The following is a 24,151-nucleotide window of genomic DNA, read 5'->3' as shown; positions in this document are numbered from 1 at the left end:
AAGTTGTTTCATACCTGTACACATAAAGACAAAAAAGTTGATTTCACGGTGAATAGAATGCTTTGACATAAAAGTAGTATACATTTCAATTTTACACCAAAGTACTTACTGCAAACTAATGGAAACACCTTAGGTTAACTTCCCACATTATTATGAGTAGTTTGAAAGTTGTTTCATGGCTGTAGACATCAACACATAAAAGTTGTTATCTCAGTGCATGCAATGCTTAGACAATACAAATAGTATACATTTCTATTTGACACCAAAGTACTTACTGCAAACCTAATGGAAACAACTTAGATTAACTTACCACATGATTCTGAGATGTCTGAAAGTTGTTTCATACCTGTGCACATCAAGACAAAAAAGTTGTTTTCTCAGTGCACGCAATGCTTTTACAATACATATAGTATACATTTCAATTTCACACCAAAGCACTTACTGCAAACCTAATGGAAACAACTTAGATTAACTTCCCACATGATTCTGAGATGTCTGAAAGTTGTTTCATACCTGTGCACATCAAGACAAAAAAGTTCTTTTCTCAGTGCATGCAATGCTTTTACAATACAAATAGTATACATTTCAATTTTACAGCAAAGCACTTACTGCAAACCTAATGGAAACACTTTAGGTTAACTTTCCACATGATTCTGACATGTCTGAAAGTTGTTTCATACCTGTGCACATCAAGACAAAAAAGTTGTTATCTCAGTGAATGCAATGCTTAGGCAATACAAATAGTATACATTTCAATTTTACTACAAAGCACTTACTGCAAACCTAATGGAAACACCTTAGGTTAACTTCCCACATGATTCTGAGATGTCTGAAAGTTGTTTCATACCTGTACACATAAAGACAAAAAAGTTGATTTCACGGTGAATAGAATGCTTTGACATAAAAGTAGTATACATTTCAATTTTACACCAAAGTACTTACTGCAAACTAATGGAAACACCTTAGGTTAACTTCCCACATTATTATGAGTAGTTTGAAAGTTGTTTCATGGCTGTAGACATCAACACATAAAAGTTGTTATCTCAGTGCATGCAATGCTTAGACAATACAAATAGTATACATTTCAATTTTACACCAAAGTACTTACTGCAAACCTAATGGAAACAACTTAGATTAACTTCCCACATGATTCTGAGATGTCTGAAAGTTGTTTCATACCTGTGCACATCAAGACAAAAAAGTTGTTTTCTCAGTGCACGCAATGCTTTTACAATACATATAGTATACATTTCAATTTCACACCAAAGCACTTACTGCAAACCTAATGGAAACAACTTAGATTAACTTCCCACATGATTCTGAGATGTCTGAAAGTTGTTTCATACCTGTGCACATCAAGACAAAAAAGTTCTTTTCTCAGTGCATGCAATGCTTTTACAATACAAATAGTATACATTTCAATTTTACAGCAAAGCACTTACTGCAAACCTAATGGAAACAACTTAGGTTAACTTTCCACATGATTCTGACATATCTGCAAGTTGTTTCATACCTGTGCACATCAAGACAAAAAAGTTGTTATCTCAGTGAATGCAATGCTTAGATAATACAAATAGTATACATTTCAATTTTACTACAAAGCACTTACTGCAGATCTAATGGAAACACCTTAGGTTAACTTTCCACATGATTATGAGTAGTTTGAAAGTTGTTTCATGGCTGTACACATCAACAGAAAAAAGTTGTTATCTCAGTGAATGCAATGCTTAGACAATACAAATAGTATACATTTCAATTTTACTACAAAGCACTTACTGCAAACCTAATGGAAACACCTTAGGTTAACTTTCCACATGATTCTGAGATGTCTGAAAGTTGTTTCATACCTGTGCACATCAAGACAAAAAAGTTCTTTTCTCAGTGCATGCAATGCTTTTACAATACAAATAGTATACATTTCAATTTTACAGCAAAGCACTTACTGCAAACCTAATGGAAACAACTTAGGTTAACTTTCCACATGATTCTGACATATCTGCAAGTTGTTTCATACCTGTGCACATCAAGACAAAAAAGTTGTTATCTCAGTGAATGCAATGCTTAGACAATACAAATAGTATACATTTCAATTTTACTACAAAGCACTTAATGCAAACCTAATGGAAACACCTTAGGTTAACTTCCCACATGATTCTGAGATGTCTGAAAGTTGTTTCATACCTGTGCACATAAAGACAAAAAAGTTGATTTCACGGTGAGTAGAATGCTTTGACATAAAAGTAGTATACATTTCAATTTTACAACAAATTACTTACTGCAAACCTAATGGAAACCATTTAGGTTAACTTTCCACATGATTATCAGTAGTTTGAAAGTTGTTTCATGGCTGCACACATCAACACAAAAAAGTTGTAATCTCAGTGCATGCAATGCTTAGACAATACAAATAGTATACATTTCAATTTTACACCAAAGCACTTACTGCAAACCTAATGGAATCACTTTAGGTTAACTTCCCACATGATTCTGAGATGTCTGAAAGTTGTTTCATACCTGTGCACATCAAGACAAAAAAGTTGTTTTCTCAGTGCATGCAATGCTTTTACAATACAAATAGTATACATTTCAATTTTACACCAAAGCACTTACTGCAAACCTAATGGAAACACTTTAGGTTAACTTTCCACATGATTCTGACATGTCTGAAAGTTGTTTCATACCTGTGCACATCAAGACAAAAAAGTTGTTATCTCAGTGAATGCAATGCTTAGGCAATACAAATAGTATACATTTCAATTTTACTACAAAGCACTTACTGCAAACCTAATGGAAACACCTTAGGTTAACTTCCCACATGATTCTGAGATGTCTGAAAGTTGTTTCATGCCTGTACACATAAAGACAAAAAAGTTGATTTCACGTTGAGTAGAATGCTTTGACATAAAAGCAGTATACATTTGAATTGTACTCAAAAGTCCTGACTGCAAACCTAATGCAAACACATTTGCTTAACTTCCCAGATGAATATGACTAGGTGTAAAGTTGTTTCATGCCTCAGTTCATCAAGACAAAAAAGTTACTTTCTCAGTACTACTATGCTCTGATATTAAGGAAGTACACATCTGAATTTTACACCAAAGAACTTACTGCAAACTAATGGAAACAACTTAGGTTAACTTCCCACATCATTATGAGTAGTTTGAAAGTTGTTTCATGGCTGTACACATCAACACAAAAAAGTTGTTATCTCAGTGCATGCAGTGCTTAGACAATACAAATAGTATACATTTCAATTTTACACCAAAGCAGTAACTGCAAACCTAATGGAAACAACTTAGATTAACTGCCCTCATGATTCTGAGATGTCTGAAAGTTGTTTCATACCTGTGCACATCAAGACAAAAAAGTTGTTTTCTCAGTGCATGCAATGCTTTTACAATACAAATAGTATACATTTCAATTTTACACCAAAGCACTTACTGCAAACCTAATGGAAACACTTTAGTTTAACTTCCCACATGATTCTGAGATGTCTGAAAGTTGTTTCATACCTGTGCACATAAAGACAAAAAAGTTGATTTCACAGTGAATCGAATGCTTTGACAGAAAAGTAGTATACATTTCATTTGTACTCAAAAGTCCTGACTGCAAACCTAATGCAAACACATTTGGTTAACTTCCCAGATGAATATGACTGGGTTTAAAGTTGTTTCATGCCTCAGTTCATCAAGACAAAAAAGTTCCTTTCTCAGTACTACTATGCTCTGACATTAAGGAAGTACACATCTGAATTTTACACCAAAGTATTTACTGCAAACTAATGGAAACAACTTAGATTAACTTCCCACATGATTATGAGTAGTTTGAAAGTTGATTCATGGCTGTACACATCAACACAAAAAAATTGTTATCTCAGTGAATGCAAAGCTTAGACAATACAAATAGTATACATTTCAATTTTACTACAAAGCACTTACTGCAAACCTAATGGAAACACCTTAGGTTAACTTCCCACAAGATTCTGAGATGTCTGAAAGTTGTTTCACAGCTGTACACATAAAGACAAAAAAGTTGATTTCACGTTGAGTAGAATGCTTTGACATAAAAGCAGTATACATTTGAATTGTACTCAAAAGTCCTGACTGCAAACCTAATGCAAACACATTTGGTTAACTTCCCAGATGAATATGACTAGGTTTAAAGTTGTTTCATGCCTCAGTTCATCAAGACAAAAAAGTTACTTTCTCAGTACTACTATGCTCTGACATTAAGGAAGTACACATCTGAATTTTACACCAAAGTACTTACTGCAAACTAATGGAAACAACTTAGGTTAACTTCCCACATGATTATGAGTAGTTTGAAAGTTGTTTCATGGCTGTACACATCAACACAAAAAAGATGTTATCTCAGTGCATGCAATGCTTAGACAATACAAATAGTATACATTTCAATTTTACACCAAAGCACTTACTGCAAACCTAATGGAAACAACATAGATTAACTTCCCACATGATTCTGAGATGTCTGAAAGTTGTTTCATACCTGTGCACATCAAGACAAAAAAGTTGTTTTCTCAGTGCATGCAATGCTTTTACAAACAAATAGTATACATTTCAATTTTACACCAAAGCACTTACTGCAGATCTAATGGAAACACCTTAGGTTAACTTTCCACATGATTATGAGTAGTTTGAAAGTTGTTTCATGGCTGTACACATCAACAGAAAAAAGTTGTTATCTCAGTGAATGCAATGCTTAGACAATACAAATAGTATACATTTCAATTTTACTACAAAGCACTTACTGCAAACCTAATGGAAACACCTTAGGTTAACTTCCCACATGATTCTGAGATGTCTGAAAGTTGTTTCATACCTGTACACATAAAGACAAAAAAGTTGATTTCACGGTGAATAGAATGCTTTGACATAAAAGTAGTATACATTTCAATTTTACACCAAAGTACTTACTGCAAACTAATGGAAACACCTTAGGTTAACTTCCCACATTATTATGAGTAGTTTGAAAGTTGTTTCATGGCTGTAGACATCAACACATAAAAGTTGTTATCTCAGTGAATGCAATGCTTAGACAATACAAATAGTATACATTTCAATTTGACACCAAAGTACTTACTGCAAACCTAATGGAAACAACTTAGATTAACTTCCCACATGATTCTGAGATGTCTGAAAGTTGTTTCATACCTGTGCACATCAAGACAAAAAAGTTGTTTTCTCAGTGCACGCAATGCTTTTACAATACATATAGTATACATTTCAATTTCACACCAAAGCACTTACTGCAAACCTAATGGAAACAACTTAGATTAACTTCCCACATGATTCTGAGATGTCTGAAAGTTGTTTCATACCTGTGCACATCAAGACAAAAAAGTTCTTTTCTCAGTGCATGCAATGCTTTTACAATACAAATAGTATACATTTCAATTTTACAGCAAAGCACTTACTGCAAACCTAATGGAAACAACTTAGGTTAACTTTCCACATGATTCTGACATATCTGCAAGTTGTTTCATACCTGTGCACATCAAGACAAAAAAGTTGTTATCTCAGTGAATGCAATGCTTGGACAATACAAATAGTATACATTTCAATTTTACTACAAAGCACTTAATGCAAACCTAATGGAAACACCTTAGGTTAACTTCCCACATGATTCTGAGATGTCTGAAAGTTGTTTCATACCTGTGCACATAAAGACAAAAAAGTTGATTTCACGGTGAGTAGAATGCTTTGACATAAAAGTAGTATACATTTCAATTTTACAACAAATTACTTACTGCAAACCTAATGGAAACCATTTAGGTTAACTTTCCACATGATTATCAGTAGTTTGAAAGTTGTTTCATGGCTGCACACATCAACACAAAAAAGTTGTAATCTCAGTGCATGCAATGCTTAGACAATACAAATAGTATACATTTCAATTTTACACCAAAGCACTTACTGCAAACCTAATGGAAACACTTTAGGTTAACTTCCCACATGATTCTGAGATGTCTGAAAGTTGTTTCATACCTGTGCACATCAAGACAAAAAAGTTGTTTTCTCAGTGCATGCAATGCTTTTACAATACAAATAGTATACATTTCAATTTTACACCAAAGCACTTACTGCAAACCTAATGGAAACACTTTAGGTTAACTTTCCACATGATTCTGACATGTCTGAAAGTTGTTTCATACCTGTGCACATCAAGACAAAAAAGTTGTTATCTCAGTGAATGCAATGCTTAGGCAATACAAATAGTATACATTTCAATTTTACTACAAAGCACTTACTGCAAACCTAATGGAAACACCTTAGGTTAACTTCCCACATGATTCTGAGATGTCTGAAAGTTGTTTCATGCCTGTACACATAAAGACAAAAAAGTTGATTTCACGTTGAGTAGAATGCTTTGACATAAAAGCAGTATACATTTGAATTGTACTCAAAAGTCCTGACTGCAAACCTAATGCAAACACATTTGCTTAACTTCCCAGATGAATATGACTAGGTGTAAAGTTGTTTCATGCCTCAGTTCATCAAGACAAAAAAGTTACTTTCTCAGTACTACTATGCTCTGACATTAAGGAAGTACACATCTGAATTTTACACCAAAGTACTTACTGCAAACTAATGGAAACAACTTAGGTTAACTTCCCACATCATTATGAGTAGTTTGAAAGTTGTTTCATGGCTGTACACATCAACACAAAAAAGTTGTTATCTCACTGCATGCAGTGCTTAGACAATACAAATAGTATACATTTCAATTTTACACCAAAGCAGTAACTGCAAACCTAATGGAAACAACTTAGATTAACTGCCCTCATGATTCTGAGATGTCTGAAAGTTGTTTCATACCTGTGCACATCAAGACAAAAAAGTTGTTTTCTCAGTGCATGCAATGCTTTTACAATACAAATAGTATACATTTCAATTTTACACCAAAGCACTTACTGCAAACCTAATGGAAACACTTTAGTTTAACTTCCCACATGATTCTGAGATGTCTGAAAGTTGTTTCATACCTGTGCACATAAAGACAAAAAAGTTGATTTCACAGTGAATCGAATGCTTTGACAGAAAAGTAGTATACATTTCATTTGTACTCAAAAGTCCTGACTGCAAACCTAATGCAAACACATTTGGTTAACTTCCCAGATGAATATGACTGTGTTTAAAGTTGTTTCATGCCTCAGTTCATCAAGACAAAAAAGTTCCTTTCTCAGTACAACTATGCTCTGACATTAAGGAAGTACACATCTGAATTTTACACCAAAGTATTTACTGCAAACTAATGGAAACAACTTAGATTAACTTCCCACATGATTCTGAGATGTCTGAAAGTTGTTTCTTACCTGTGCACATCAAGACAAAAAAGTTCTTTTCTCAGTGCATGCAATGCTTTTACAATACAAATAGTATACATTTCAATTTTACAGCAAAGCACTTACTGCAAACCTAACGGAAACAACTTAGGTTAACTTTCCACATGATTCTGACATATCTGCAAGTTGTTTCATACCTGTGCACATCAAGACAAAAAAGTTGTTATCTCAGTGAATGCAATGCTTAGACAATACAAATAGTATACATTTCAATTTTACTACAAAGCACTTACTGCAAACCTAATGGAAACACCTTAGGTTAACTTCCCACATGATTCTGAGATGTCTGAAAGTTGTTTCATACCTGTGCACATAAAGACAAAAAAGTTGATTTCACGGTGAGTAGAATGCTTTGACATAAAAGTAGTATACATTTCAATTTTACAACAAATTACTTACTGCAAACCTAATGGAAACCATTTAGGTTAACTTTCCACATGATTATCAGTAGTTTGAAAGTTGTTTCATGGCTGCACACATCAACACAAAAAAGTTGTAATCTCAGTGCATGCAATGCTTAGACAATACAAATAGTATACATTTCAATTTTACACCAAAGCACTTACTGCAAACCTAATGGAAACACTTTAGGTTAACTTCCCACATGATTCTGAGATGTCTGAAAGTTGTTTCATACCTGTGCACATCAAGACAAAAAAGTTCTTTTCTCAGTGCATGCAATGCTTTTACAATACAAATAGTATACATTTCAATTTTACACCAAAGCACTTACTGCAAACCTAATGGAAACACTTTAGGTTAACTTTCCACATGATTCTGACATGTCTGAAAGTTGTTTCATACCTGTGCACATCAAGACAAAAAAGTTGTTATCTCAGTGAATGCAATGCTTAGGCAATACAAATAGTATACATTTCAATTTTACTACAAAGCACTTACTGCAAACCTAATGGAAACAACTTAGGTTAACTTCCCACATGATTCTGAGATGTCTGAAAGTTGTTTCATGCCTGTACACATAAAGACAAAAAAGTTGATTTCACGTTGAGTAGAATGCTTTGACATAAAAGCAGTATACATTTGAATTGTACTCAAAAGTCCTGACTGCAAACCTAATGCAAACACATTTGCTTAACTTCCCAGATGAATATGACTAGGTGTAAAGTTGTTTCATGCCTCAGTTCATCAAGACAAAAAAGTTACTTTCTCAGTACTACTATGCTCTGACATTAAGGAAGTACACATCTGAATTTTACACCAAAGTACTTACTGCAAACTAATGGAAACAACTTAGGTTAACTTCCCACATGATTATGAGTAGTTTGAAAGTTGTTTCATGGCTGTACACATCAACACAAAAAAGTTGTTATCTCAGTGCATGCAATGCTTAGACAATACAAATAGTATACATTTCAATTTTACACCAAAGCACTTACTGCAAACCTAATGGAAACAACATAGATTACTTCCCACATGATTCTGAGATGTCTGAAAGTTGTTTCATACCTGTGCACATCAAGACAAAAAAGTTGTTTTCTCAGTGCATGCAATGCTTTTACAAACAAATAGTATACATTTCAATTTTACACCAAAGCACTTACTGCAGATCTAATGGAAACACCTTAGGTTAACTTTCCACATGATTATGAGTAGTTTGAAAGTTGTTTCATGGCTGTACACATCAACAGAAAAAAGTTGTTATCTCAGTGAATGCAATGCTTAGACAATACAAATAGTATACATTTCAATTTTACTACAAAGCACTTACTGCAAACCTAATGGAAACACCTTAGGTTAACTTCCCACATGATTCTGAGATGTCTGAAAGTTGTTTCATACCTGTACACATAAAGACAAAAAAGTTGATTTCACGGTGAATAGAATGCTTTGACATAAAAGTAGTATACATTTCAATTTTACACCAAAGTACTTACTGCAAACTAATGGAAACACCTTAGGTTAACTTCCCACATTATTATGAGTAGTTTGAAAGTTGTTTCATGGCTGTAGACATCAACACATAAAAGTTGTTATCTCAGTGCATGCAATGCTTAGACAATACAAATAGTATACATTTCAATTTGACACCAAAGTACTTACTGCAAACCTAATGGAAACAACTTAGATTAACTTCCCACATGATTCTGAGATGTCTGAAAGTTGTTTCATACCTGTGCACATCAAGACAAAAAAGTTGTTTTCTCAGTGCACGCAATGCTTTTACAATACATATAGTATACATTTCAATTTCACACCAAAGCACTTACTGCAAACCTAATGGAAACAACTTAGATTAACTTCCCACATGATTCTGAGATGTCTGAAAGTTGTTTCATACCTGTGCACATCAAGACAAAAAAGTTCTTTTCTCAGTGCATGCAATGCTTTTACAATACAAATAGTATACATTTCAATTTTACAGCAAAGCACTTACTGCAAACCTAATGGAAACACTTTAGGTTAACTTTCCACATGATTCTGAGATGTCTGAAAGTTGTTTCATACCTGTGCACATCAAGACAAAAAAGTTGTTATCTCAGTGAATGCAATGCTTAGGCAATACAAATAGTATACATTTCAATTTTACTACAAAGCACTTACTGCAAACCTAATGGAAACACCTTAGGTTAACTTCCCACATGATTCTGAGATGTCTGAAAGTTGTTTCATAACTGTACACATAAAGACAAAAAAGTTGATTTCACGGTGAATAGAATGCTTTGACATAAAAGTAGTATACATTTCAATTTTACACCAAAGTACTTACTGCAAACTAATGGAAACACCTTAGGTTAACTTCCCACATTATTATGAGTAGTTTGAAAGTTGTTTCATGGCTGTAGACATCAACACATAAAAGTTGTTATCTCAGTGCATGCAATGCTTAGACAATACAAATAGTATACATTTCAATTTTACACCAAAGTACTTACTGCAAACCTAATGGAAACAACTTAGATTAACTTCCCACATGATTCTGAGATGTCTGAAAGTTGTTTCATACCTGTGCACATCAAGACAAAAAAGTTGTTTTCTCAGTGCACGCAATGCTTTTACAATACATAAAGTATACATTTCAATTTCACACCAAAGCACTTACTGCAAACCTAATGGAAACAACTTAGATTAACTTCCCACATGATTCTGAGATGTCTGAAAGTTGTTTCATACCTGTGCACATCAAGACAAAAAAGTTCTTTTCTCAGTGCATGCAATGCTTTTACAATACAAATAGTATACATTTCAATTTTACAGCAAAGCACTTACTGCAAACCTAATGGAAACAACTTAGGTTAACTTTCCACATGATTCTGACATATCTGCAAGTTGTTTCATACCTGTGCACATCAAGACAAAAAAGTTGTTATCTCAGTGAATGCAATGCTTAGACAATACAAATAGTATACATTTCAATTTTACTACAAAGCACTTACTGCAGATCTAATGGAAACACCTTAGGTTAACTTTCCACATGATTATGAGTAGTTTGAAAGTTGTTTCATGGCTGTACACATCAACAGAAAAAAGTTGTTATCTCAGTGAATGCAATGCTTAGACAATACAAATAGTATACATTTCAATTTTACTACAAAGCACTTACTGCAAACCTAATGGAAACACCTTAGGTTAACTTTCCACATGATTCTGAGATGTCTGAAAGTTGTTTCATACCTGTGCACATCAAGACAAAAAAGTTCTTTTCTCAGTGCATGCAATGCTTTTACAATACAAATAGTATACATTTCAATTTTACAGCAAAGCACTTACTGCAAACCTAATGGAAACAACTTAGGTTAACTTTCCACATGATTCTGACATATCTGCAAGTTGTTTCATACCTGTGCACATCAAGACAAAAAAGTTGTTATCTCAGTGAATGCAATGCTTAGACAATACAAATAGTATACATTTCAATTTTACTACAAAGCACTTACTGCAGATCTAATGGAAACACCTTAGGTTAACTTTCCACATGATTATGAGTAGTTTGAAAGTTGTTTCATGGCTGTACACATCAACAGAAAAAAGTTGTTATCTCAGTGAATGCAATGCTTAGACAATACAAATAGTATACATTTCAATTTTACTACAAAGCACTTACTGCAAACCTAATGGAAACACCTTAGGTTAACTTTCCACATGATTCTGAGATGTCTGAAAGTTGTTTCATACCTGTGCACATCAAGACAAAAAAGTTCTTTTCTCAGTGCATGCAATGCTTTTACAATACAAATAGTATACATTTCAATTTTACAGCAAAGCACTTACTGCAAACCTAATGGAAACACTTTAGTTTAACTTCCCACATGATTCTGAGATGTCTGAAAGTTGTTTCATACCTGTGCACATAAAGACAAAAAAGTTGATTTCACAGTGAATCGAATGCTTTGACAGAAAAGTAGTATACATTTCATTTGTACTCAAAAGTCCTGACTGCAAACCTAATGCAAACACATTTGGTTAACTTCCCAGATGAATATGACTGTGTTTAAAGTTGTTTCATGCCTCAGTTCATCAAGACAAAAAAGTTCCTTTCTCAGTACAACTATGCTCTGACATTAAGGAAGTACACATCTGAATTTTACACCAAAGTATTTACTGCAAACTAATGGAAACAACTTAGATTAACTTCCCACATGATTCTGAGATGTCTGAAAGTTGTTTCTTACCTGTGCACATCAAGACAAAAAAGTTCTTTTCTCAGTGCATGCAATGCTTTTACAATACAAATAGTATACATTTCAATTTTACAGCAAAGCACTTACTGCAAACCTAACGGAAACAACTTAGGTTAACTTTCCACATGATTCTGACATATCTGCAAGTTGTTTCATACCTGTGCACATCAAGACAAAAAAGTTGTTATCTCAGTGAATGCAATGCTTAGACAATACAAATAGTATACATTTCAATTTTACTACAAAGCACTTACTGCAAACCTAATGGAAACACCTTAGGTTAACTTCCCACATGATTCTGAGATGTCTGAAAGTTGTTTCATACCTGTGCACATAAAGACAAAAAAGTTGATTTCACGGTGAGTAGAATGCTTTGACATAAAAGTAGTATACATTTCAATTTTACAACAAATTACTTACTGCAAACCTAATGGAAACCATTTAGGTTAACTTTCCACATGATTATCAGTAGTTTGAAAGTTGTTTCATGGCTGCACACATCAACACAAAAAAGTTGTAATCTCAGTGCATGCAATGCTTAGACAATACAAATAGTATACATTTCAATTTTACACCAAAGCACTTACTGCAAACCTAATGGAAACACTTTAGGTTAACTTCCCACATGATTCTGAGATGTCTGAAAGTTGTTTCATACCTGTGCACATCAAGACAAAAAAGTTGTTTTCTCAGTGCATGCAATGCTTTTACAATACAAATAGTATACATTTCAATTTTACACCAAAGCACTTACTGCAAACCTAATGGAAACACTTTAGGTTAACTTTCCACATGATTCTGACATGTCTGAAAGTTGTTTCATACCTGTGCACATCAAGACAAAAAAGTTGTTATCTCAGTGAATGCAATGCTTAGGCAATACAAATAGTATACATTTCAATTTTACTACAAAGCACTTACTGCAAACCTAATGGAAACAACTTAGGTTAACTTCCCACATGATTCTGAGATGTCTGAAAGTTGTTTCATGCCTGTACACATAAAGACAAAAAAGTTGATTTCACGTTGAGTAGAATGCTTTGACATAAAAGCAGTATACATTTGAATTGTACTCAAAAGTCCTGACTGCAAACCTAATGCAAACACATTTGCTTAACTTCCCAGATGAATATGACTAGGTGTAAAGTTGTTTCATGCCTCAGTTCATCAAGACAAAAAAGTTACTTTCTCAGTACTACTATGCTCTGACATTAAGGAAGTACACATCTGAATTTTACACCAAAGTACTTACTGCAAACTAATGGAAACAACTTAGGTTAACTTCCCACATGATTATGAGTAGTTTGAAAGTTGTTTCATGGCTGTACACATCAACACAAAAAAGTTGTTATCTCAGTGCATGCAATGCTTAGACAATACAAATAGTATACATTTCAATTTTACACCAAAGCACTTACTGCAAACCTAATGGAAACAACATAGATTACTTCCCACATGATTCTGAGATGTCTGAAAGTTGTTTCATACCTGTGCACATCAAGACAAAAAAGTTGTTTTCTCAGTGCATGCAATGCTTTTACAAACAAATAGTATACATTTCAATTTTACACCAAAGCACTTACTGCAGATCTAATGGAAACACCTTAGGTTAACTTTCCACATGATTATGAGTAGTTTGAAAGTTGTTTCATGGCTGTACACATCAACAGAAAAAAGTTGTTATCTCAGTGAATGCAATGCTTAGACAATACAAATAGTATACATTTCAATTTTACTACAAAGCACTTACTGCAAACCTAATGGAAACACCTTAGGTTAACTTCCCACATGATTCTGAGATGTCTGAAAGTTGTTTCATACCTGTACACATAAAGACAAAAAAGTTGATTTCACGGTGAATAGAATGCTTTGACATAAAAGTAGTATACATTTCAATTTTACACCAAAGTACTTACTGCAAACTAATGGAAACACCTTAGGTTAACTTCCCACATTATTATGAGTAGTTTGAAAGTTGTTTCATGGCTGTAGACATCAACACATAAAAGTTGTTATCTCAGTGCATGCAATGCTTAGACAATACAAATAGTATACATTTCAATTTGACACCAAAGTACTTACTGCAAACCTAATGGAAACAACTTAGATTAACTTCCCACATGATTCTGAGATGTCTGAAAGTTGTTTCATACCTGTGCACATCAAGACAAAAAAGTTGTTTTCTCAGTGCACGCAATGCTTTTACAATACATATAGTATACATTTCAATTTCACACCAAAGCACTTACTGCAAACCTAATGGAAACAACTTAGATTAACTTCCCACATGATTCTGAGACGTCTGAAAGTTGTTTCATACCTGTGCACATCAAGACAAAAAAGTTCTTTTCTCAGTGCATGCAATGCTTTTACAATACAAATAGTATACATTTCAATTTTACAGCAAAGCACTTACTGCAAACCTAATGGAAACACTTTAGGTTAACTTTCCACATGATTCTGAGATGTCTGAAAGTTGTTTCATACCTGTGCACATCAAGACAAAAAAGTTGTTATCTCAGTGAATGCAATGCTTAGGCAATACAAATAGTATACATTTCAATTTTACTACAAAGCACTTACTGCAAACCTAATGGAAACACCTTAGGTTAACTTCCCACATGATTCTGAGATGTCTGAAAGTTGTTTCATAACTGTACACATAAAGACAAAAAAGTTGATTTCACGGTGAATAGAATGCTTTGACATAAAAGTAGTATACATTTCAATTTTACACCAAAGTACTTACTGCAAACTAATGGAAACACCTTAGGTTAACTTCCCACATTATTATGAGTAGTTTGAAAGTTGTTTCATGGCTGTAGACATCAACACATAAAAGTTGTTATCTCAGTGCATGCAATGCTTAGACAATACAAATAGTATACATTTCAATTTTACACCAAAGTACTTACTGCAAACCTAATGGAAACAACTTAGATTAACTTCCCACATGATTCTGAGATGTCTGAAAGTTGTTTCATACCTGTGCACATCAAGACAAAAAAGTTGTTTTCTCAGTGCACGCAATGCTTTTACAATACATAAAGTATACATTTCAATTTCACACCAAAGCACTTACTGCAAACCTAATGGAAACAACTTAGATTAACTTCCCACATGATTCTGAGATGTCTGAAAGTTGTTTCATACCTGTGCACATCAAGACAAAAAAGTTCTTTTCTCAGTGCATGCAATGCTTTTACAATACAGATAGTATACATTTCAATTTTACAGCAAAGCACTTACTGCAAACCTAATGGAAACAACTTAGGTTAACTTTCCACATGATTCTGACATATCTGCAAGTTGTTTCATACCTGTGCACATCAAGACAAAAAAGTTGTTATCTCAGTGAATGCAATGCTTAGACAATACAAATAGTATACATTTCAATTTTACTACAAAGCACTTACTGCAGATCTAATGGAAACACCTTAGGTTAACTTTCCACATGATTATGAGTAGTTTGAAAGTTGTTTCATGGCTGTACACATCAACAGAAAAAAGTTGTTATCTCAGTGAATGCAATGCTTAGACAATACAAATAGTATACATTTCAATTTTACTACAAAGCACTTACTGCAAACCTAATGGAAACACCTTAGGTTAACTTTCCACATGATTCTGAGATGTCTGAAAGTTGTTTCATACCTGTGCACATCAAGACAAAAAAGTTCTTTTCTCAGTGCATGCAATGCTTTTACAATACAAATAGTATACATTTCAATTTTACAGCAAAGCACTTACTGCAAACCTAATGGAAACAACTTAGGTTAACTTTCCACATGATTCTGACATATCTGCAAGTTGTTTCATACCTGTGCACATCAAGACAAAAAAGTTGTTATCTCAGTGAATGCAATGCTTAGACAATACAAATAGTATACATTTCAATTTTACTACAAAGCACTTACTGCAGATCTAATGGAAACACCTTAGGTTAACTTTCCACATGATTATGAGTAGTTTGAAAGTTGTTTCATGGCTGTACACATCAACAGAAAAAAGTTGTTATCTCAGTGAATGCAATGCTTAGACAATACAAATAGTATACATTTCAATTTTACTACAAAGCACTTACTGCAAACCTAATGGAAACACCTTAGGTTAACTTTCCACATGATTCTGAGATGTCTGAAAGTTGTTTCATACCTGTGCACATCAAGACAAAAAAGTTCTTTTCTCAGTGCATGCAATGCTTTTACAATACAAATAGTATACATTTCAATTTTACAGCAAAGCACTTACTGCAAACCTAATGGAAACACTTTAGTTTAACTTCCCACATGATTCTGAGATGTCTGAAAGTTGTTTCATACCTGTGCACATAAAGACAAAAAAGTTGATTTCACAGTGAATCGAATGCTTTGACAGAAAAGTAGTATACATTTCATTTGTACTCAAAAGTCCTGACTGCAAACCTAATGCAAACACATTTGGTTAACTTCCCAGATGAATATGACTGGGTTTAAAGTTGTTTCATGCCTCAGTTCATCAAGACAAAAAAGTTCCTTTCTCAGTACTACTATGCTCTGACATTAAGGAAGTACACATCTCAATTTTACACCAAAGTATTTACTGCAAACTAATGGAAACAACTTAGATTAACTTCCCACATGATTATGAGTAGTTTGAAAGTTGATTCATGGCTGTACACATCAACACAAAAAAATTGTTATCTCAGTGAATGCAAAGCTTAGACAATACAAATAGTATACATTTCAATTTTACTACAAAGCACTTACTGCAAACCTAATGGAAACACCTTAGCTTAACTTCCCACAAGATTCTGAGATGTCTGAAAGTTGTTTCACAGCTGTACACATAAAGACAAAAAAGTTGATTTCACGTTGAGTAGAATGCTTTGACATAAAAGCAGTATACATTTGAATTGTACTCAAAAGTCCTGACTGCAAACCTAATGCAAACACATTTGGTTAACTTCCCAGATGAATATGACTAGGTTTAAAGTTGTTTCATGCCTCAGTTCATCAAGACAAAAAAGTTACTTTCTCAGTACTACTATGCTCTGACATTAAGGAAGTACACATCTGAATTTTACACCAAAGTACTTACTGCAAACTAATGGAAACAACTTAGGTTAACTTCCCACATGATTATGAGTAGTTTGAAAGTTGTTTCATGGCTGTACACATCAACACAAAAAAGTTGTTATCTCAGTGCATGCAATGCTTAGACAATACAAATAGTATACATTTCAATTTTACACCAAAGCACTTACTGCAAACCTAATGGAAACAACATAGATTAACTTCCCACATGATTCTGAGATGTCTGAAAGTTGTTTCATACCTGTGCACATCAAGACAAAAAAGTTGTTTTCTCAGTGCATGCAATGCTTTTACAAACAAATAGTATACATTTCAATTTTACACCAAAGCACTTACTGCAGATCTAATGGAAACACCTTAGGTTAACTTTCCACATGATTATGAGTAGTTTGAAAGTTGTTTCATGGCTGTACACATCAACAGAAAAAAGTTGTAATCTCAGTGAATGCAATGCTTAGACAATACAAATAGTATACATTTCAATTTTACTACAAAGCACTTACTGCAAACCTAATGGAAACACCTTAGGTTAACTTCCCACATGATTCTGAGATGTCTGAAAGTTGTTTCATACCTGTACACATAAAGACAAAAAAGTTGATTTCACGGTGAATAGAATGCTTTGACATAAAAGTAGTATACATTTCAATTTTACACCAAAGTACTTATTGCAAACTAATGGAAACACCTTAGGTTAACTTCCCACATTATTATGAGTAGTTTGAAAGTTGTTTCATGGCTGTAGACATCAACACATAAAAGTTGTTATCTCAGTGCATGCAATGCTTAGACAATACAAATAGTATACATTTCTATTTGACACCAAAGTACTTACTGCAAACCTAATGGAAACAACTTAGATTAACTTACCACATGATTCTGAGATGTCTGAAAGTTGTTTCATACCTGTGCACATCAAGACAAAAAAGTTGTTTTCTCAGTGCACGCAATGCTTTTACAATACATATAGTATACATTTCAATTTCACACCAAAGCACTTACTGCAAACCTAATGGAAACAACTTAGATTAACTTCCCACATGATTCTGAGATGTCTGAAAGTTGTTTCATACCTGTGCACATCAAGACAAAAAAGTTCTTTTCTCAGTGCATGCAATGCTTTTACAATACAAATAGTATACATTTCAATTTTACAGCAAAGCACTTACTGCAAACCTAATGGAAACACTTTAGGTTAACTTTCCACATGATTCTGACATGTCTGCAAGTTGTTTCATACCTGTGCACATCAAGACAAAAAAGTTGTTATCTCAGTGAATGCAATGCTTAGGCAATACAAATAGTATACATTTCAATTTTACTACAAAGCACTTACTGCAAACCTAATGGAAACACCTTAGGTTAACTTCCCACATGATTCTGAGATGTCTGAAAGTTGTTTCATACCTGTACACATAAAGACAAAAAAGTTGATTTCACGGTGAATAGAATGCTTTGACATAAAAGTAGTATACATTTCAATTTTACACCAAAGTACTTACTGCAAACTAATGGAAACACCTTAGGTTAACTTCCCACATTATTATGAGTAGTTTGAAAGTTGTTTCATGGCTGTAGACATCAACACATAAAAGTTGTTATCTCAGTGCATGCAATGCTTAGACAATACAAATAGTATACATTTCAATTTTACACCAAAGTACTTACTGCAAACCTAATGGAAACAACTTAGATTAACTTCCCACATGATTCTGAGATGTCTGAAAGTTGTTTCATACCTGTGCACATCAAGACAAAAAAGTTGTTTTCTCAGTGCACGCAATGCTTTTACAATACATATAGTATACATTTCAATTTCACACCAAAGCACTTACTGCAAACCTAATGGAAACAACTTAGATTAACTTCCCACATGATTCTGAGATGTCTGAAAGTTGTTTCATACCTGTGCACATCAAGACAAAAAAGTTCTTTTCTCAGTGCATGCAATGCTTTTACAATACAAATAGTATACATTTCAATTTTACAGCAAAGCACTTACTGCAAACCTAATGGAAACAACTTAGGTTAACTTTCCACATGATTCTGACATATCTGCAAGTTGTTTCATACCTGTGCACATCAAGACAAAAAAGTTGTTATCTCAGTGAATGCAATGCTTAGACAATACAAATAGTATACATTTCAATTTTACTACAAAGCACTTACTGCAGATCTAATGGAAACACCTTAGGTTAACTTTCCACATGATTATGAGTAGTTTGAAAGTTGTTTCATGGCTGTACACATCAACAGAAAAAAGTTGTTATCTCAGTGAATGCAATGCTTAGACAATACAAATAGTATACATTTCAATTTTACTACAAAGCACTTACTGCAAACCTAATGGAAACACCTTAGGTTAACTTTCCACATGATTCTGAGATGTCTGAAAGTTGTTTCATACCTGTGCACATCAAGACAAAAAAGTTCTTTTCTCAGTGCATGCAATGCTTTTACAATACAAATAGTATACATTTCAATTTTACAGCAAAGCACTTACTGCAAACCTAATGGAAACAACTTAGGTTAACTTTCCACATGATTCTGACATATCTGCAAGTTGTTTCATACCTGTGCACATCAAGACAAAAAAGTTGTTATCTCAGTGAATGCAATGCTTAGACAATACAAATAGTATACATTTCAATTTTACTACAAAGCACTTAATGGAAACCTAATGGAAACACCTTAGGTTAACTTCCCACATGATTCTGAGATGTCTGAAAGTTGTTTCATACCTGTGCACATAAAGACAAAAAAGTTGATTTCACGGTGAGTAGAATGCTTTGACATAAAAGTAGTATACATTTCAATTTTACAACAAATTACTTACTGCAAACCTAATGGAAACCATTTAGGTTAACTTTCCACATGATTATCAGTAGTTTGAAAGTTGTTTCATGGCTGCACACATCAACACAAAAAAGTTGTAATCTCAGTGCATGCAATGCTTAGACAATACAAATAGTATACATTTCAATTTTACACCAAAGCACTTACTGCAAACCTAATGGAATCACTTTAGGTTAACTTCCCACATGATTCTGAGATGTCTGAAAGTTGTTTCATACGTGTGCACATCAAGACAAAAAAGTTCTTTTCTCAGTGCATGCAATGCTTTTACAATACAAATAGTATACATTTCAATTTTACACCAAAGCACTTACTGCAAACCTAATGGAAACACTTTAGGTTAACTTTCCACATGATTCTGACATGTCTGAAAGTTGTTTCATACCTGTGCACATCAAGACAAAAAAGTTGTTATCTCAGTGAATGCAATGCTTAGGCAATACAAATAGTATACATTTCAATTTTACTACAAAGCACTTACTGCAAACCTAATGGAAACACCTTAGGTTAACTTCCCACATGATTCTGAGATGTCTGAAAGTTGTTTCATGCCTGTACACATAAAGACAAAAAAGTTGATTTCACGTTGAGTAGAATGCTTTGACATAAAAGCAGTATACATTTGAATTGTACTCAAAAGTCCTGACTGCAAACCTAATGCAAACACATTTGCTTAACTTCCCAGATGAATATGACTAGGTGTAAAGTTGTTTCATGCCTCAGTTCATCAAGACAAAAAAGTTACTTTCTCAGTACTACTATGCTCTGATATTAAGGAAGTACACATCTGAATTTTACACCAAAGTACTTACTGCAAACTAATGGAAACAACTTAGGTTAACTTCCCACATCATTATGAGTAGTTTGAAAGTTGTTTCATGGCTGTACACATCAACACAAAAAAGTTGTTATCTCAGTGCATGCAGTGCTTAGACAATACAAATAGTATACATTTCAATTTTACACCAAAGCAGTAACTGCAAACCTAATGGAAACAACTTAGATTAACTGCCCTCATGATTCTGAGATGTCTGAAAGTTGTTTCATACCTGTGCACATCAAGACAAAAAAGTTGTTTTCTCAGTGCATGCAATGCTTTTACAATACAAATAGTATACATTTCAATTTTACACCAAAGCACTTACTGCAAACCTAATGGAAACACTTTAGTTTAACTTCCCACATGATTCTGAGATGTCTGAAAGTTGTTTCATACCTGTGCACATAAAGACAAAAAAGTTGATTTCACAGTGAATCGAATGCTTTGACAGAAAAGTAGTATACATTTCATTTGTACTCAAAAGTCCTGACTGCAAACCTAATGCAAACACATTTGGTTAACTTCCCAGATGAATATGACTGGGTTTAAAGTTGTTTCATGCCTCAGTTCATCAAGACAAAAAAGTTCCTTTCTCAGTACTACTATGCTCTGACATTAAGGAAGTACACATCTGAATTTTACACCAAAGTATTTACTGCAAACTAATGGAAACAACTTAGATTAACTTCCCACATGATTATGAGTAGTTTGAAAGTTGATTCATGGCTGTACACATCAACACAAAAAAATTGTTATCTCAGTGAATGCAAAGCTTAGACAATACAAATAGTATACATTTCAATTTTACTACAAAGCACTTACTGCAAACCTAATGGAAACACCTTAGCTTAACTTCCCACAAGATTCTGAGATGTCTGAAAGTTGTTTCACAGCTGTACACATAAAGACAAAAAAGTTGATTTCACGTTGAGTAGAAAGCTTTGACATAAAAGCAGTATACATTTGAATTGTACTCAAAAGTCCTGACTGCAAACCTAATGCAAACACATTTGGTTAACTTCCCAGATGAATATGACTAGGTTTAAAGTTGTTTCATGCCTCAGTTCATCAAGACAAAAAAGTTACTTTCTCAGTACTACTATGCTCTGACATTAAGGAAGTACACATCTGAATTTTACACCAAAGTACTTACTGCAAACTAATGGAAACAACTTAGGTTAACTTCCCACATGATTATGAGTAGTTTGAAAGTTGTTTCATGGCTGTACACATCAACACAAAAAAGTTGTTATCTCAGTGCATGCAATGCTTAGACAATACAAATAGTATACATTTCAATTTTACACCAAAGCACTTACTGCAAACCTAATGGAAACAACATAGATTAACTTCCCACATGATTCTGAGATGTCTGAAAGTTGTTTCATACCTGTGCACATCAAGACAAAAAAGTTGTTTTCTCAGTGCATGCAATGCTTTTACAAACAAATAGTATACATTTCAATTTTACACCAAAGCACTTACTGCAGATCTAATGGAAACACCTTAGGTTAACTTTCCACATGATTATGAGTAGTTTGAAAGTTGTTTCATGGCTGTACACATCAACAGAAAAAAGTTGTTATCTCAGTGAATGCAATGCTTAGACAATACAAATAGTATACATTTCAATTTTACTACAAAGCACTTACTGCAAACCTAATGGAAACACCTTAGGTTAACTTCCCACATGATTCTGAGATGTCTGAAAGTTGTTTCATACCTGTACACATAAAGACAAAAAAGTTGATTTCACGGTGAATAGAATGCTTTGACATAAAAGTAGTATACATTTCAATTTTACACCAAAGTACTTACTGCAAACTAATGGAAACACCTTAGGTTAACTTCCCACATTATTATGAGTAGTTTGAAAGTTGTTTCATGGCTGTAGACATCAACACATAAAAGTTGTTATCTCAGTGCATGCAATGCTTAGACAATACAAATAGTATACATTTCAATTTGACACCAAAGTACTTACTGCAAACCTAATGGAAACAACTTAGATTAACTTACCACATGATTCTGAGATGTCTGAAAGTTGTTTCATACCTGTGCACATCAAGACAAAAAAGTTGTTTTCTCAGTGCACGCAATGCTTTTACAATACATATAGTATACATTTCAATTTCACACCAAAGCACTTACTGCAAACCTAATGGAAACAACTTAGATTAACTTCCCACATGATTCTGAGATGTCTGAAAGTTGTTTCATACCTGTGCACATCAAGACAAAAAAGTTCTTTTCTCAGTGCATGCAATGCTTTTACAATACAAATAGTATACATTTCAATTTTACAGCAAAGCACTTACTGCAAACCTAATGGAAACACTTTAGGTTAACTTTCCACATGATTCTGACATGTCTGAAAGTTGTTTCATACCTGTGCACATCAAGACAAAAAAGTTGTTATCTCAGTGAATGCAATGCTTAGGCAATACAAATAGTATACATTTCAATTTTACTACAAAGCACTTACTGCAAACATAATGGAAACACCTTAGGTTAACTTCCCACATGATTCTGAGATGTCTGAAAGTTGTTTCATACCTGTACACATAAAGACAAAAAAGTTGATTTCACGGTGAATAGAATGCTTTGACATAAAAGTAGTATACATTTCAATTTTACACCAAAGTACTTACTGCAAACTAATGGAAACACCTTAGGTTAACTTCCCACATTATTATGAGTAGTTTGAAAGTTGTTTCATGGCTGTAGACATCAACACATAAAAGTTGTTATCTCAGTGCATGCAATGCTTAGACAATACAAATAGTATACATTTCAATTTGACACCAAAGTACTTACTGCAAACCTAATGGAAACAACTTAGATTAACTTCCCACATGATTCTGAGATGTCTGAAAGTTGTTTCATACCTGTGCACATCAAGACAAAAAAGTTGTTTTCTCAGTGCACGCAATGCTTTTACAATACATATAGTATACATTTCAATTTCACACCAAAGCACTTACTGCAAACCTAATGGAAACAACTTAGATTAACTTCCCACATGATTCTGAGATGTCTGAAAGTTGTTTCATACCTGTGCACATCAAGACAAAAAAGTTCTTTTCTCAGTGCATGCAATGCTTTTACAATACAAATAGTATACATTTCAATTTTACAGCAAAGCACTTACTGCAAACCTAATGGAAACAACTTAGGTTAACTTTCCACATGATTCTGACATATCTGCAAGTTGTTTCATACCTGTGCACATCAAGACAAAAAAGTTGTTATCTCAGTGAATGCAATGCTTAGACAATACAAATAGTATACATTTCAATTTTACTACAAAGCACTTAATGCAAACCTAATGGAAACACCTTAGGTTAACTTCCCACATGATTCTGAGATGTCTGAAAGTTGTTTCATACCTGTGCAC

This window comes from Mobula birostris, chromosome 18, assembly GCF_030028105.1.
Source record: "Mobula birostris isolate sMobBir1 chromosome 18, sMobBir1.hap1, whole genome shotgun sequence".
Classification (NCBI taxonomy): domain Eukaryota; kingdom Metazoa; phylum Chordata; class Chondrichthyes; order Myliobatiformes; family Myliobatidae; genus Mobula; species Mobula birostris.
Note: the sequence above shows the minus strand (reverse complement) of the source record.